General features: G+C 43.7%; 1 protein-coding gene across 1 annotated transcript in view; it reads right to left on the reverse strand.

The window, feature by feature from the left end:
* The window catches only part of nmi (N-myc (and STAT) interactor), a 117898-nt gene that overhangs the window by 66858 nt on the left and 32582 nt on the right, over positions 1 to 18458 (reverse strand). The window lies entirely within an intron of this gene.

Genomic DNA, 18458 nt, shown 5'->3' on the forward strand with positions numbered 1-18458 from the left:
GTCAAAAGCCATTAAATAGGAGAGGGACGGGAAAGGCGGTGTGGCTGACTGAGAGCGCACAGCTTTTGACCTTGTCTGGCTTTGCATGGATTGTTTATTGCGCAAGCTGTTATTTGTGAATTCTATAGTTAATATCCAGCCTGCCTTATTATTTATTGAACAGATAAAGGATCTGTAAATTCTCTTATTTTTGGAAATTAAAACCAATCTATTTTTGGAACACTGGATTTCTCGTGGATATTCCTTTTTTGTTTATTGCAAGTTATACAAGCATCAAGAATTCCCCCAGTCGTCACCAAGTGACAAGAAAAATTGCAGGACAAATCAGTCACTACAGAAGCTTCTAGCTCCTTCTGTTTATTAAATATGGACATTCTTTTGGGTAGTGTCCATGGGTGGTTTTGTTGCCAGGAATGGTCCTTTCATCTCCCTGCCCTAAATATGTGTAAATATAGTGTACTTCTTCTGTGCCATTTATGTATTTAACTTTCTCTTTCACTACAATAACTCTTTGACCGTCATTTTCTCTGCTTTGCACTCCTCCGTGTCTCCCGTTAGTCCAAACTTCTGCCTTCATTGAAGATGGGACTGGCTGGATTTGTTGCTCCTCCATAGCCTTTGCCCGTCTTCACAGTAGAGTTGTGCCGCGTCTTTTTCCAAGCTTGCTGCATTGCTGTGTATGGAAGCCCATGGGGGCGTGCAGAGAGACGGGGGAACGTTAAGAAAAAAATCGATTTTTGAAGTTTATGAATCGATTCAGAATTATGGATGGTTAGAATAGCGATTCTTATGTGAATCGATTTTTTCCCCCACCCTTAATACTTTTTTTTTTCGACGGTCCCTCAGGATCTTATCATCATTTTTTTCCTTATTTTATTTTTCATTCAGTATTATTATTTTAGTTTTTTACTACTAATAATTACTATGATTATTATTATTACTGTTGTAATTAATTACTGTATATTTTATACATATTACTTGCAAAATGATGACACAAACAAAATAGGTCCACATACATACATATTTACAGTGCCATACATGCTTCACTTTTATATTTGTTAAGCATCTTCTTTTTCAGTATTTTTATGTCTTTGTACCATGTTAGACATTTTAATTTCGCCATCTAAGGCACTCCACATGTTTACTCCTTTAACGATATAGTACATCTTTGTTTAACATTTGTTCTTATCTTTATCTTTGTAAACATGCACGTTCCCTTTAGTTCATACTTGCTCTGTCTAATCTGAAACAACTTCTGGATACAGTCTGGAACTGTCCTGTTATTGACTTTATAAATTATTTGCATTGTTTTGAACTCCACTAACTCTCTAAATTTAAGTGCGTTTGAATTTATAAAATAATGTATTGGTTGGTTCAAGATATTCTGCTCTGTTAATGATTCTGATTGCCTTCTTTTGTAGAATACAAATAGGATTTGTAACTGTTTTGTAGGTGTTTCCCCATATTTCCACACATTATGTTATGTATGGTAATATTAAGGAACTGTACAACATGTGTAATGATTTTGAATTGAGTATATCTTTCGTTTTATATAGTATTGCAGTGGACATAGAAACTTTTCCTTTCACCTGTTTAATATGTGGTTTCTAGCATAATTTGTGGTCTATGATCACTCCTAAAAATTTGTTGTCATAGACTCTTTCTATTTCAACATTGTCTATCATAATTTTTATTTCATGTTTGATTTTTGTTTTATCCAAATATAATAAATTTAGTTTTCTGTAAGTTTAGAGACAACTTATTTATGTCAAACCATTGTTTTAGGATTTTCAGTTCTTTCTCCACTGTATCCAAAAGCTGCCTCAGATCACTACCAGAACAAAATTAATTTGTATCATCCGCAAACAACACATATTTCAACAATTTAGACACATTACCAATTTCATTTATGTACATTAAGAATAGTTTGGGCCCGAGTACTGAACCTTGTGGTACCCCACAAGTTACTGTCAGTAAATCAGATTTGTCATTTCGTATTTGTACATACCGCTCTCTGTTGTGAAGATAGTTACCAAGCCATGTGTGTCCTACTCCTCTCATGCCATATTTTTTTCTCATCTGTATTGTATGATCTATTGTGTCGAATGCCTTTTGAGGTCTATATATACTGCTACGGTGAATTTCTTATCTTTGATTGCTGTTGATATTTCCTTGATTAATTCCATGACTGCCATTGTGGTGGATCAGTTTGATCTGAAGCCATATTGGTGGTCACTCAGTAAGTTGTGCATTTCTATTAAGTGGTTTGAATATTTTTGAAAATTGACAAAGAAGAGAGATTGGTCTGTAGTATGTAACGGTTACCGGTGTAACGGTAAACCACGCTAAAAATTTTGAAGATAAAAATTACTGTTTTAATTTCAAATACAATTATTATCTCGGTGGATTAGCGCGGTGTGGAAACCGTGTGCTTAATCTTTCCCAGCTTCATCCAAGTCACCTGAAGTTACCGCGCAGGCGCAGTGTGTAGCCTATCAACAACTACTACTACAACAACTTTCTATTGGAATTATGGCGGAAGGAGGAGACGACAGCGCTCGGGAATCATGCAAGGCAAGTTAACGTTAACGTTTTAGCTGAAATGCATGGTGTGTTGACTTCGAGAATGCAATGATCCGTCAGTCTATCGTGTTAACTTGATAGTTCTAATATAAATAGAAGCCTGAATGCAGCGCCCACCGCCAGCGACAATGCATTTAGTAGCTAATATTCTAAGTTAACGGCTAGGCTAAATTTCCATTCACGATGAGATAGCGAAACATTACGTAACACTACTAAGGAAAAGAAAGGCATGCTTTTAATCAGCAATGTCATAAACGTTTGCTGAAATGAATGACATGGTAGCAGAAGCATTCTACCTAAAATCTATATGTTTGTTCAGTGGTGGAGTGTGGCGCTCATCGTGACACTTTTTCTTAATCTTAGCTGATAGCCTAGGAGCTAGATGAACCACTAGCAAAAGATAACTTTGATTTACCAAGTCATGTGGTGACGGTCTGAACCACGTCTCTTTGAAAACACGAAACAAAATGAGTTGCCCTGTAAGATTATGAATTTCTAGCGAATCATTTTCTTTTGATTTAGCAACAACAACAGCTATAGGCAAAATTATATGTAATGCCTAATAATAATTAACAACAAAATTACATGGTTATCCCTTTTCTTTTTTACAGAGAGGATATGCAGTGGGGCAACCAAGTACTGCTACTGGTTCATCAGTGACACAGACACTTGAGCAAGCATTAAAAAAAAGAGTCTGCTTATGCGCCTCATTGCACATGATTGTAGTAGTTATTTTTGTAATTTGTTTATAGTGTTTTTTTTAAATGCATAATGCACTTTTGTCTTATTTTTAAGGTTTACTTTAAAGTGTCCATGTGTACAGTTCTACATTTTAATTTTGATGATGAAGAAAACAAGTATATAATAAGTGGAGTTTCTTTAATTTCTTTACATATTTTTCTTAGCTAGAATGTTTGGATTTGTATATAAACCTGCACTACTGGAAATGTTCCTGAAAAAAGCTGTTTAAATGCTGAACCCTTGTTCCTTTGATGTTAAGAGTTGCACTTTTGATAAGGTTTTGCGTATATTTTTGAAATTCAATAAACACTGTTACACTTTTTGAAACTATTTCAGTTTGTGTAGGCCTATCAGTGCTTTCTGAACATTTTGAACACACTTAAAAATACCGCGATAATACCGAATACCGTGATTATTTTGGTCACAATAACCGTGAGGTTAAATTTTCATACCGTTACATCCCTAGTCTGTAGTTTGAAAGGGAGTGCATGTTTCCATTTTTATAGATGGCTATGATCTTTGCTATTTTCATTTTGTTGGGAAATATACCTGTTTGTAATGATTGGTTACATATATTGGTTAACGGTTTTGCTATAGTCTCGATAATAGTTTTTACTCGTGTCATATCCATATCATTAGAATCAGAAGACTTTTTATTTTTTACACAATATCCTTTGCTAGATTATAGCCAACGTTCACAAAATAATTATTAAATTCATTAACAATCTCTTTGGAATTGGTTATTGTTTTTTCATTGTGTTTAAGTGGTTTGGGTATTCTGATTTGGCTGAACCCTTTTAATGATGCTATTAAGCACTTTCCATGTACCTTGTATGTTGCTCTTGTGTTGATTCAATGATGTATTATAATATTCCTATTTGTTGCATCTCATTTTGGTTGTTAATTTATTTCTATATTTGTTCTATATTTAAGGTAGTCTGCACGGTGGTGTAGTAGGGCTTTGTTTGGATCATTATTGGTGGAAATGCTATGCAGCATTTCCAACCTTAGCTATCCTAATCTTTATTCAACAAAATATTATTATTATTCCGTACAGATTTTGGCGCCCTGTAACTCCTGCAAACTTTCAGCTATAAAAACCATTCAACTATCAAAATGTTCAGCTCTCTCATCTCACGTTGGCTCCTCTTCAACTTTTTTTCAGCCTTTCATATTTTTTCAGATATTCAGCTTTTTCCATATTTTTTTATAATGGAAACCAATGGAGATCCGCTTAAAATCCTCTGAAACATGCAGCTCTTTCAACTGTATCTACTTCCACAAACTTCCACCTACAGACTTCATTCAAACTTTAAACAATGCCCAAGAATGTGATCTATACGGCTATGTCTTTTCACTTTCGTATCTTTTACACTTTTCCTACAATCACAGTTTATGTTTGATGGTTTTTTAAGACCTGATCAGAGTTTACAATGGGTGTGTATTGCGCCTGCTAGAGTGCGTGACATCATCGTTAGAGTGTGAGAGCTCCTCGTCATACTTCAGATTTATTTCCTTTCCAAACTCCTCCCGGCCACAATTTTCACTCTACACACGTGATATTTTCCAATTTTGTAGAGAAACTTGTCCTGTCTCTCACAATGTGCTCAAAAACTCTGTGACATTTACAGAATTTGAACTAGCAACCTCTAAGCGCGGGCAAGTCTGTTTTTCTCCTCATTCGATCTAAGGCGAATCGAGGAGCAGATTTCCAAAGAAACGCTGAAAATCACACATTTCTAACTCGCCCTAGCGTCCACATTTCTGACACTAGGAAAAAATAAAAGTGATCAGTGTCTTCAGCAGAGTCTTGTGGCGCTAACGGTGTGAACATTTCGGCCATAGGAGTTTTGGTGTGAGCGTGGCAAGCTTTTGTTCGGAGTCCCCGCTAAGTTGAAATGGAGAGAAAGAGAGGCTTAAAGGCAGTCATACACACGCGCCTGTGGCTCTGATCTTGAGAGTGACAGCAGGTGTGCTCTGATTGGCAGACAGGAGCAGCAGACAGGAGCAGTCAGTGGGATTTGTAGTTTTTTTTGTCAAACATCTTCTGCTCAAACATACTTTCACCTAGAAACTCCATTTAAACTTTAAAATGTCTGTCTATCTCTCTCTCTCACTCAGAAGTGACAGCAGGTGCGCTCTGATTGGCGGACAGGAGCAGTCAGTGGGAGTTGTAGTTTTTCAAAGAAGACAGACAGACACACACACACACACACACACACACACACTTTTTCAAACTTTTCAAATATTCAGCTTTTTTAATATTCTCTTCAGCTATTCAGCTTCTTCAACTTTTCACATATTCAGCTCTTTTAATATTCATATTCAGCTATTCAGCTTTTTCAAACTTTTTACATATTCAGCCTTTTAAATATTCTCTTCAGCTATTCAGCTTTTAAAACTTTTCAAATATTCAGCTTTATTAATATTCTGATCAGCTATTCAGCTTCTTCAACTTTTCACATATTCAGCTCTTTGAATATTCTGTTCAGCTATTCAGCTTTTCAAACTTTTCAAATATTCAGCTCTTGAAAATTCTCTTCAGCTATGCAGATTTTTCAAACTTTCCACATATTCAGCTTTATTAATATTCTCTTCAGCTATTCAGCTTTTTTCCAGCGTTGCTTCAGCATAAAGCATTTCCACGCATTTTCTACAGGAAATGCTTTTTCTAGTTTGTATACGTTATTCCAGCATTGTACATTCAGAGCCTCTGTTAGAGCCCTAATGGCCTTTGGCGTTCTCAGCAAGTCTCTTTGTGGGTATCAATGATTTTATGGAACTTGTAATCGAAGAAATCTTGTACTGTTGTAAAAATGGGAAGGTGGTCACTGATGTCATTAGGCGCGTTTCGAATCAAGCATGCGCAAGCATTTGCCTCGCAAAACCAGGCATTCTGGGAAAAAAACATCACAAATGCTGGTGATAACTTCCCTTTGCGACATGTCACATGACTTTAAAAACTCGTGGTATCTCCAGGGTACCTCCCTTCGCATGCTTTTCTCTGCAGATGGTCTGAAATAAGTGCGGACATAAGACACTCCCCTCAACGTTGCCCTAGTTGGTTAGAATTATCACGTGGTATTTCCCACGTGAGAAAATTCCTCAGCCTGGGCAGGCCATATTCTTTGTGCAAAGTCTGTGAAGTTTCCCCTGGCACGATAGTTTTTGTTATGTATACAATTATTAATAAAGTTTAAATAAAAAAAATTAAAAAAAAAGTCTGTGAAGTGCACCTGTGTCCGACTTGGACGTGGTGGGAACTTGGCGTGTTTATGAGGAGTTCCGGCAGAAACTCTCAAGTCTCGTTCATGCATAGGCGCAAATGCATGCGATCCGAAACGCAGCCATTTATAAGCATTCCACTTAAAACTGTTTACCATGTTATTATTATTATGAAAACATTATCTATTAATGTTGCACTGTCCCTTGTTATTCTTGTTGGTTTTATGATGGTAGGAATTAGACATAAACTGTACATTATGTCCATAAAATCTCTATTTGTTTTTGTTTTCATTTGGGTTCAGTAGATCTATGTTGAAATTCCTGCATACGAAGACCATCTTTCTGTCATTAATTTTACCATACAGTTAAATAATTTTTTCATTGATTATGTTTGGGCAGGATCCTGGCGTTCTATAAATACAACTTATCAATATGTTCTTAGACTTTTCAGCATCTATTTCTATAATTATACATTCCATGATATTTTCAGTTGTTGTTGACATTTTATCTACAATTTTGCAGTTGAAATCATTATTTACGTAAAGTGCAACCCCTCCTCCCGTTTTGTTTTTTCTATTGGTGGCAAATAGTCTGTAACCCTCTAATTCCACATCTTTCCCCTTCTCATCATTAAGGCAGGTTTCAGATACAGCGATTACACTAAACATGTCGTATTGTCTCAGGTAAGTCCTTGATTTTTGTAAAATTGTTCTGCTGTTAAAGTGTATTAATGACAATATTCCCTCCAAAATAACATTACTTTTAAATTGATCTTCTGTATAGTACTCACAGTTACAGTTTATTGTTGTAGAGATGGTTCTCAGGATCAATATCATTTTACAATTTGTGTGTTTTATGTTCTGTGTAGTCAAATGTTTTCAAGTTCAGCTCTTCAAATTGAACATGCCCATGAAGGCTGCTGCCTGTATGTTCCAATAGTCGTGTTTCTCCAAAGTCATCATCATGCATGTCTCTAAATGGTAGGGAGTAGGCGTGAGTATTGGCAAAAACCTCACGATATTTTGGTCACGATACAATATCACAATATTGCGATATAAATAAAGATGAAAACACAAGTACCTGTACATGTACATCAGATGATATTGATCAGAGGACAAATTGAGTGAAAACTATTTAATTCAAAACAGCCTCTCCATTCGGTTTTAGAAAAAAAATGTGCCTTTACGTGCACGTATAGCATGTTGTTTGTTTTGCAAAAATCCACCGCGCACGTGTCATCCTGTCCACTCAGCGCAGTTCACAGTTTGTGCCCACGCCACAGATCCCATCTCCCCCCATATCACAGGCACATGCCTCAAGCTAGGCATACGCTTAATGGCAGTTAGCAGTTGCTATCTAGTCATGCTATGTGTCCACGGGCCGTGTCCACGAGCCGCCATGTTGGTCTGTGTGAACTCCAGGAGCAGACAGGCCACCAGTGAAAGCGTTCGTCCAATCGGGTGCAGCCATGAAGTGTGTGCATGATTGTATGGGAGGGAGCGGAGGAGCTCGGTGGTAGAGGGGGAGGGGCGTGAGTGTTGTAAACATTAATTGCAGACTTGCCGACTGCGGCTCTTCGGCGCCACCTACCGGAGTGGAAGTCATACTCCATTCACAACGCGTCTAAACATGAATCTTTTTTTTTATTGATCTTTGGAATTGAAAAATCAATATTGTATTAGGCGGCAAAGTATCGCGATATATTGCCATATCGATATTTTTACCCACTCCTAGTAGCGAGTAATCCATATCTTGTCCTCACATGTCATACAAAGTCTGTTCATGTAAATCCATCAGAATTGTTTTGGTCATGGCCTTGCAGTGTCTGCATTTTTCTTCGTCACATTTGTCCCCCACAGCTTCCTGGCCTGGCTCAGTAGTTCGGCTTTGGCTTTTCTGTTAACAAAGCGTATTATGATGATGGGTTTGGTGTTGTGGTTCCGGGGAAGTGTGTGACATGCTGAGATCACGTTTGCTTATATGTCCATACTGTGGAGCACTTGTTGTTTCAATGACTCTAGCTCCCTCGGTCTGGCTTTTTCCCCTCTTCCCCCACCTGCCACTCGAGCATAGGTTTGATATTTGATCACTAGTCCACTTATTATCAAATCATCTATTCTTGAATATTGCTCCAAGTCGTCGACTCGTCGCTCCAGGTCAGCTATTTTCAAGTCCTTCTACTTTATTATTACCTTGAGCTGCCGCAATTCCTCTATTTGTCCAAGTAGTTGAGTTTGTTGTTTTGCCACTTTGCTTATTTCCTCTGACATGAAGCTAAGAGATTTCCTTATCTCCTCCATCTCATCCTCATTCTGCTGGTTTTTGGGGCGACTGTGGCTCAGGTGTGGGTTCGCCAATGTTCGGAGGGTCGGCGGTTCAATCCCCGCCCTTGTCACTGTGTCATGGTCGTTGTGTCCTTGGGCAAGACACTTCACCCAGCTTGCTGTGTATGACTGCTGTATGTTTGAGGTGGTGGTCGGAGGGGCTGTAGGCGCAGAATGGCAGCCACGCTTCCATCAGTCTGCCCCAGGGCAGCTGTGGCTACTATCGTAGTTTACTACCACCGGTATGACTGTGTGTGAATGAATGGAACCTGGAACCCCGTCAGAGCGCTTTGAGTGTCTAGAAAAGCGCAATACATTTTGTCTGGAGAAAGGAAGGAAGCTGCTTTGTCTCTTGTTGGTAAGTCAGAAACTAATTGTAGATTTGGGTTTAGGCATTCTGTGAGTAAAGCTAGTTGTAACATAATGGGCCCTAGTTTCGTGGCGCAGGGCGGCGGAGCCGGCGTAATGCAAGTTTCGACCCGCGCAGCCTTGCACACGGTCAGTTTGGCAGTTTGGTGGATCGCCTGCGCCAAGATGGGTGTGGCGGCGCAGCAGTGGGAAGCGTCACAGATTCAGCTTGGCGTAGCGGAAGTTTCGTGACAAAAAGCCTCGCCGAGACTTCGCCGAAAGCCCGCCAGCTCCAATCTGGTCTACTCTCGGCGCAAGGCGCAAATAAAGTCCATTCATTCAAGGCGAATTACAGCTAGCGTCAGGTAGGGTTGGGCGGTATGACGGTATTATACCGTGTGACGGTAAAAAAGTGTCTACCAGTAGAGAGTTTTTGCAATACCTTTTATACCGGAGAAACCGCTGATGTTTGCGGCATCGCAGGATTCACTGTGATTACACCGCCTCGACACACGGGGCACTGCAGGCATTGCAGCAGACTGCTTGCGTGGTTGCATGAGCACGACGAAGAAGAAACAGCTTTACCTGAGTAATAACAATCGTGGCGGAGACGGAGAGTGAATGTCACGAGGAAACGGAGGCAGCGCGACCAACCCATGACGAAGAGGAGGAACTCGTTCCGAAAAAGGGCGCTACGTCTGTTGTGTGGAACTTTTTCGGATTTAGAAAATCTGACAACGAACAGATTACTCTGCAAAGAGTGTCGCGCGACTGTTGCTGCTGCAGGTGGAAACACCAGTAACCTCTTCCACCACTTAAAGTTAAAACATGTGAAGCAGTATTATGAGTCTTTCGCCAAAGGTCTTTATCTTTATGACAATAAATCACATCGATGGAGGGAGATAACGTAGGCCATCACGACGCATACTTTTTCTCATTTGTTATTTTTATTTCTTATGAAGATGGAACTCTGTGTTTACATTTGCACAGACACTATAGCTTAAGTTAAAGATGGAGTTCAAGGGCCCTAGTTTCGTGGCGCAGCGCAGGGCGGCGCAGGGTGGCGGAGCCGGCGCAATGCAAGTTTCGACCCGCGCAGCCTTGCGCACCGTCAGTTTGGCAGTTTGATGGATCGCCTGCGCCAAGATGGGTGTGGCGGCGCAGCAGGGGGAGGCGTCACAGATTCAGTTTGGCGTAGCGGAAGTTTCGTGGCAAAAAGCCTCGCCGAGACTGCGCTGAAAGCTTGCCAGCTCCAACCTGGTCTACTTTCGGCGCAAGGCGTAAATAAAGTCCATTCATTCAATGCGAATCACAGCTGGCGGAGTGGAAGTTTGGCTGACAGCGCGCAGTGCACACACGTCACCGAGACCTCACAGGCAGGTTTCCACAGTTCCAGGCACATTTAAATGCAATAAATAATCACAACAAACACTATTTAATGCAACTAATTGAATCAACACGTGAATTTATATATATATATATAGATTGTCCCGTCACATCTGACGTCAGATCAAAGGCGGATGGCATGCGTAACGGAAACTCACCCTCTCGGACCAAAACATCTCTCTCTCTCTCTCCTGTTTTTTATAATATCGGCATTGTTATTATTATGATACGCGCGTGATGCGCGTGGTGGGAGCGGCGGCGCTGCTTCTGTCATCGGGTTGTCAAATGACGGAACTTGCACTGAACCTCCCCTAACGCATTAAAGGAGAGGAGAGGAGCTCATTTGATTGGTGAAGATCTGAATCGGCTGTATTAATCCCAGTCCACGCCTCATCTCCTCCTCGTCTCCCACTCATGCCTTCTTCTCCTCCCTCTTTCCCACTTGCGCGGGTGGGCTAGACGGGAGGTGTGCCTGCGCGAGCCTGCGCGGTGCACGAAACTTGCAAAGTCCAGGCGGACACACCCCGTCGGCGCGGCGCAGGTGCGCTGAAAGCTGACTGCGCCTGGTCTACGAAACTAGGGCCCCAAATGTTTACCAGACATTTGCACATTCTTTGTGGCTTATTATTTATTATATTATTATACTTTCTTTAAAATAATGTTATACTGCTGTGAGAAAATTAAAATAAAAGAGGAAAATGATCAAATGCGACATTATGGTTATTTTTAAGCCATTAATTGAATTTACAGGGGGAAAAACCATACCGTGATATATACCGTTACCGTGATATGAAATTATTCATACCGTGATATAAGATTTTGCTCATACCGCCCAACCCTAGCGTCAGGCCAGCCGAACGAAGACAGCCGAACAAAGACAAGGGACAAGGGAGTCTATCTGCGGGAGTCAAGACAGAAGAACAAAGACAAGGGAGTCTATCTGCGGGAGTCCATTGAGGTAGGCATAACATCTCAACCCCTCCTATCGCAGCCATGTGTCATATCCCATTCAGGACATCACACTGGAGAAGATTTTACCAGAGACCCTTCTCTCGAGGCTGTAACCCATCCAATCTCTGCTATCCACCATTCTCCACCGGTAAGGAACTTGAAGTACTAGGGGGGCTGTGGAACTGCCAGTCTGCAGTCAAGAATGCGGACACCATTTCAGCTTATGGCTCCCTGCAGACTCTCCACTTCCTGGCCCTTACGGAGACCTGGATCACCCCAGAAAACACTGCCACTCCAGCTGCCCTTTCAACTGCCAACTCGTTTTCACACTCCCCAAGACGAACAGGGTGAGGAGGACGAACTGGGCTCTCATCTCACCCAGGTGGTCCTACCAGGTCCTTCCTCTGGACCACCTACCCCGATCTGCACTTGAATTCCATGCCGTCTCTGTCACCCTTCCTTTCAAGCTCAACATCATAGTGGGGTTGCACAGTATACCGGTACTAATTTGGTACCGGGGTACTGAGGCATTTAAAACGGTACTATATTGCATTTGGACGGGACCGGTACTTGCAGCGCCGCCGGCAGCGCCCGCAACAGCGCGGCAAACTCGCCGCGTGACGTCACCGCGTTGTTACTACAGCTGAGAGGACGAGGAGCGAGCCGCAGCTTGGGGAGATAAAAAGAAAAAGCAAGCAAGCAAGCCCGGAGGAAACAGCTAGCAAGTTAGCGAGCAGTGTGGACTGGAGCAACAAACGGAGCAAAGCTTGGAGAGAGAGACGTTGGAGAGTGAGGGAGAGAGAGAGAGAGAGAGAGGGAGAGAGAGAGGAGCACGGAGAGGAGAATGGCTGCTGCAACCGTCACCACGCCACAACTTGTGGACAAACTAGCTCCGCGAAGTGCGATATAGCCGTACTTTAGCTAAAAACAAATGCGCAAGGCGAGGCAGTTAACGCCGATGCGCCACTGTGTAAACGGTGTTTAAAAATATGCATGGCTAACAGCGGAAACACCTCCGACTAGCCAAACACTTAAAGGACAAGCCCCCAGACCTGCATACTGAGCTCAGGGAACGAGGGGAGGGGCTCAGGGATCATTTACTCATGAAGAAAAGCCACATTCAGTGCTAAAAGCAAGCACCACCCCCATCACTCTTAACAGAAGTAGCTCTGGAAGAAAAAAAAATGGAGCTGGTTTATTTATATTATTATATTTTATGTTATATTATTGTATATTTTCACATTTTTAAATTGTGTGCATTAGAAAAGCTTGTCTTTGTGGTATTTTATTTTATTTACTGATTATGTTATTGTTGTATAAGATTTTCTATTAAAATAAAGTCAGTAATGACATTTTTTACGTTCACTTTTTATTTGAAAAAGTATCGAAAAGTACCGAAACACATGTTGGTACCGGTACCGGTACCAAAATGTTGGTATCGTGACAACACTACATCATAGTGATCTATCGCCCACCCGGTCCTCTCTGTTTATGAGATGGATGCACTCCTGAGCTGCTCCCCTGATGATGGCACATCACTCGTTGTCCTCGGTGACTTCAACATCCACCCGGGAAAACTGCACTCATCTGAATTCATTGACTTCTTCCCCACATTTGACCTTACACTCTCCCCCTCTCCACCCACTCACCAGGCCGGGAACCAACTTGACCTTGTCTACACAAGATCCTGTGGCATCTCGGCACTCTCTGTTACCCCGCTCACCGTGTCCGACCACCACTTTGTGACTTTCTCCCTCCCCATGAAGCCCACCACATCCCTCCCCTCTATGCCCCGAACTGTAACCAGCCGCCGCAACCTGAAATCCCTTACTCCCTCTGCTCTCTCCTCAACTGTTATTTCCTCACTACCATCCACTGAACAATTCTCCTTAATGCCTACTGAGGAAGCCTCCTCAATCCTGATGTCCTCACTCCTCTTCTTTGGACACTCTCTGTCCCCCTATCTCACGACCTGCGCGATCATCTCCCTCCCCTCCCTGGCTGTCTGAACCTGTGCGAACCAACAGATCATTGTTGCGAGCGTCAGAGAGAAAATGGAAGAAATCAGGCCAGCACGAGGACCTTGCTCACTACCACCACCTCCTCTCTGACTTCACCTCAACTGTTTCGGCAGCTAAATCTGCCTTCTACCTGGCAAAGATCAACTCTTCCGCCTCCAACCCCAGGAAACTCTTCTCCATGTTCTCCTCCCTCCTCACCCCTCCTACTCCTCCCCCTCCTTCCTCCCTTACTGCTGATGACTTTGCAACTTACTTTACCAAGAAAGTAAATGACATCAGCTCCTCATTCACGCCTATTCCCTCCCAGAAAACATCTCCCCCAACTCTCAACTCTGATGGCCTTACCAGCTTTAGCCCCCTCACCTCTGAAGACATTCACGCACTTGTTACAGCTAACCGTGCCACCACCTGCTCCCTTGACCCGATTCCCTCCTCTCTTCTCCAAGACATCTTACACAACATCTTGCCATTCCTCACCACCCTGATCAACTCCTCCCTCACCTCAGGTGTCATTCCAGCGGCTTTTAAGACAGCTACAGTGAAGCCCCTCCTTAAAAAACCCAGCCTAGACGCTACAGACATCCAAAGCTAGAGACCTGTATCTCTTCTTTCATTCCTCTCTAAAACCTTGGAACATGCCGCTTACAACCAACTGTCATCCTATCTCTCGCAGAACAACCTCCTTGACCCTAATCAGTCAGGATTCAGGACTGCTCACTCCACATAGACGGCCCTCCTCACAGTGACCAAGTCCCTGCGAGACGCCAGAGCCTCATCACACTCCTACGTTCTCATTCTCCCATGTGACCCCCCTCCTCCACTTCAGCTGGCCGGCTGGTACCACCATCGCTGAAATCAAACAAATGTCGCTTAGCAAAGTCCAGACTCTTCTCTGTTCTGGCGCCTCAGTGGTGGAACGAACTCCCGACCAATGTCAGGACAACAGAGTAATTTGCCATCTTCCGAAAAAGGCTCAAGAGTCACCTGTTCAGACTTCACCTCGACTCTGCATAACCCACTAACACCACCCCCCGAAAAAAAATAAAGAATTCCTTACCTCTACCACTCTTATCATAGCACTGTCGCTCTTAAGGTACTACTTTACTCAGACGAGGATCTAACACTTTTTCTATTTTTAGCTCTTACTTTATTGGCAATGATACGTTGTGGTTTCTTTGTTTCCTTCTTCCGACAAATGTACTTATTGTAAGTCGAAATGACCTAAATGTAAATGTAACACAAATCCAATCCATTATTATTACTATTATTTCCTTTGGTGGCATAACTTTCCGGCTGGTGGATGGCTGGAGCCTGAGCCCTTACCAGGCTTTTTTTCCTATCTAATCTGGGTTTAGTTAGATTTCTTAAGGCCCCTACACACCGCCCAGACGTCCAACTGCCTTATCCGACCACTCTCCGCCCACTCTGTTGCCTCTCGTCTGACCCGTTGGGCAGAAAAGTTGCGTTGTACACACCGCTTCGACGTGCTTCCGACACCACAGCAGCGTGTACGTTCTGCGCTTGCGCGAGATGCAATAAGCCTCCTTAACAGCGGGTGGCGCTAGTCTCGTGCCAGTACTCCAAAACAGGAAAACAGGAAATGACGGAACGGAGTGCAGATAAAAACAATGCACACACGTCTTGGTTCAGTATTCGTTCGACTCGAGAAGACCTTTGTGGACTAAATACTTGGCATTTCTGGAAAGATGACTCTGGCTAGGGTGACACTCGCGTTGTGTGCTCTCGGGCTCATTATTTTACGAAGACGTCGTCTCAGTAGGGAACGAGTTACGGAGTTTACCATCGTCACTTCCGCCCCGCCCACACACCGCCATTGGATACTCTGATTCGCTAGCACACCGCCAATCAGAGTATCCAATGGCTCAGACGTCCAACAGCCCACCTCCTCAGACTTCGCATGCTCAGTCTGATCAGACAACGTCCGCGCGGCTCCGAAAGCTTCCGACGCAGCTGTACACACCAAACATATGTGTTCCCGACCTCGTCCGAGCCTCTCCAAACGCTTCAGACGTCCAACGGTTGGGCCGGTGTGTTCCTGCCTTTAGATGCTGGCTGCAGGTGTGGTAACATAGCGCTGCAGCTGCTTTTTTCTAGGCGGATGTGTTTTTCTCCACTTTCCCCCACATTTGTCTTTTTGATGTTGGTTTAAAGTCGCCATATTATGAAAAACAGATTTTCTCTGGTCTCTACACCTATAAACTGGTCCTCCCTGAGCCTGCCAACTCCCAGGATGCGGAAAACAAGCAATTCCTGCATGGTCTCTGCAGCCCACCCTCTGGTAAAACGGTGCTCCTACAGGCTGTTCAGATTTAGCTTCTTTCGTTACGTAACGAAAGGAGTAATTTGCATAAGCCCGAACTCCTCTGCACGATGATAGGAGATCCGAAAGGGGGGCGTCTCGCAACACAGCGCTGAGAGCCGACAGCGCGGACGGAGAAAGCGGACAGCGCCAAGCAGAGAGACCCACGGAGAGCGCTGACGAGAGCATGGACAGACCGACAGCAGGACTGACAGCCCGGGCCACAGCAGCACGGACCGGCACGGACCGACAGCACGCACAGACCGACAGCACGCACGGACCGACAGCACACACGGACCCACAGCGCGCACGGACCCACAGCAAGCAGGGAGAGTGTGGACCAACATCACGGACAGACAGTGCGGGGGAGCGCGACCGACAGACCCATAGCGTGCACTGAGAGCACGCACGAGAGCGGCACGGAGAGCACGGGCAGACAGAGCACACGGACCCACAGCGTGCACGGAGAGTGCAGCCCAACTTACCGGTCATGGCGCTGGATGATCCGGCTGGTGGTCCGTGAATAAATCCCTGTGCAGGTGAAGCTGGAGACAATCCTCCCTCTGTCGAACCCGGGGGTGTGTGTCCGACAGAGTGCCGTGCACGGCGGTCCGGGTCTGGTTTCTTGGGTTTCATTTTTACGGCTATGGTCCGTGTTAGCTTCTATGTGTGTGCTAACCACTTCACATCGGGCTGCTTCAGTAACGAGGGTCAGTACAAAGCTGGCTTTGCCTCGACACTGACCCTAGTAAAAGGATCTGTCCCCACAATACGGGCCCCAGCAACTTCACCTGAGCCACATAGGCGAGCCATAGCGATACATCCACGTAAACATTGCCGCATGCTGCCACTTACACATGCTGCCGCGTAGCGCATGCTGCCGCGTAGCGCAAGCTGCGTTGTCTCCTCTCCGAGTATGTGATGACAGACAGAGCTCATTAGCATTTAAAGGTGCAGACACAGAAGCAGCATGTTCTCAGTAGAGCTCATTTGAGCAACTTTTAGACAGCTGAAAATCAGGACCACAGATGGGTTTGGGGCAATGCATATCGAATACAGTGTTGTTGGACCTCTGACAGCTGTGTGAAATTGCGACGATTGGATGAGGCGCGTCCTCCGACACCAATACAACCATCACAGATGTTCCTGATCGCTGTGATGATGTGAAATCCAGCCACAACACGGCCCTGTGGACGCCGCTCCCTCACTAGCTCCCTCACTCGCTTTAGCTGAGATTTGAATGAAATGAATATTGTGGCAGAGGGGTGTGGTTAAGGCGCCGGCTGCTGGAGGAAAGGGAGGAGTGGCTCAGCTGACGCTCAGACAGCTGGACAGAATCAGGTAATCAGCTTGTAACCTGGTTCTGGTCTCTTGCAGTAGGCTGGATCATGTGAGCGGACCGGAGTGGAGGAACCACAGGAGCGTAGACGCACCCGACCCTCAGCCGTCGGAGAGACGGCTGTTCATTTTGTGTTTTGTTACCTTTTAAGTTAACAAACACTCTGAACCGCCATACAACTCTGTCCCGTCCTTCCTTTCCCTCCCTGTGAGCACTGAGGCTCAAAAATGTGACCCGCCACGGCAAAACCAGCAACAAGTCGGGTGGGACGAATTCCTGTAAGCTTTTTTTTCAAAATTATTGATTTTCGTTTTTTTGAAGAATATGCAATTTGAGATCATGAAGAAGCCACTCCATGTTGCCAGCTGCCGAAAGAGAGCAAACGGACGTACAGTATTACGTCGGAGATGACTGCATCCACCAAAAAGCTGCAGACGAAAAGAAAGTGCGCCCGGACCTCTTATTTCATCAGAGGCAACGAAGTCTGCAGGAATACTTTTCGTTTTTTTTATGAGGTGAGTTTTCGTTAACATCCAAGTTATCTACTTTGTTTAGCTAGCTAAGCTAGCTCAGTACTGTCGTTTTTAAATGATATGCACATCGAAACTGAGCTGTAATGGTTGGTTTTTGGCTCGTAATGTGGGCATCTGATTTAACAGTAAGGTGCCAAGGGACCTGTTGGCATTGCTTGAATTGACTGTGATGCTAATGAGTTAGCAACTAGCCTACCTGAGGACAAAAGGCTAGTTGCTAAATCATTAGCATTAGCTACTTAGACGGTGCCTGTTAGCATGACACAAGATGTAAAACTTCTTTGTTTTCCTTTTCAGAATTGGTAAAGACACCCTGACTGATATAATCAAAATATAATCATAATTTCCTCCAGTTTACATTGTACACTTTAAGCATTTACATTTTAATAAAGTACCTTCTAATTCTGATCAGTCCAGTAAAGTGTTTAATGAAAATTACACTACCTACATGATAACTGCTTTTGATAACCATTGTTCAAACCACTACAATACTTTCTGCCCTGCAGGTAACAGATACCAGATATCACTGAGTGGCATCTGTAGGGTGGAGGGCTTATCTGAATGTGATGCAAATGAGCACCATTGTGTTTCCTTTCTGGCCAGGTGAGGTGAGGTGAGATTTGCAAATCGTTCAGGCCAGTTTTCTAAGTGAACGGTTTTCAGAGAAGCATACATTCAAATGGCCAC

The sequence above is a fragment of the Eutrigla gurnardus genome (genome assembly GCF_963514095.1).
Source record: "Eutrigla gurnardus genome assembly, chromosome: 12".
NCBI lineage: Eukaryota > Metazoa > Chordata > Actinopteri > Perciformes > Triglidae > Eutrigla > Eutrigla gurnardus.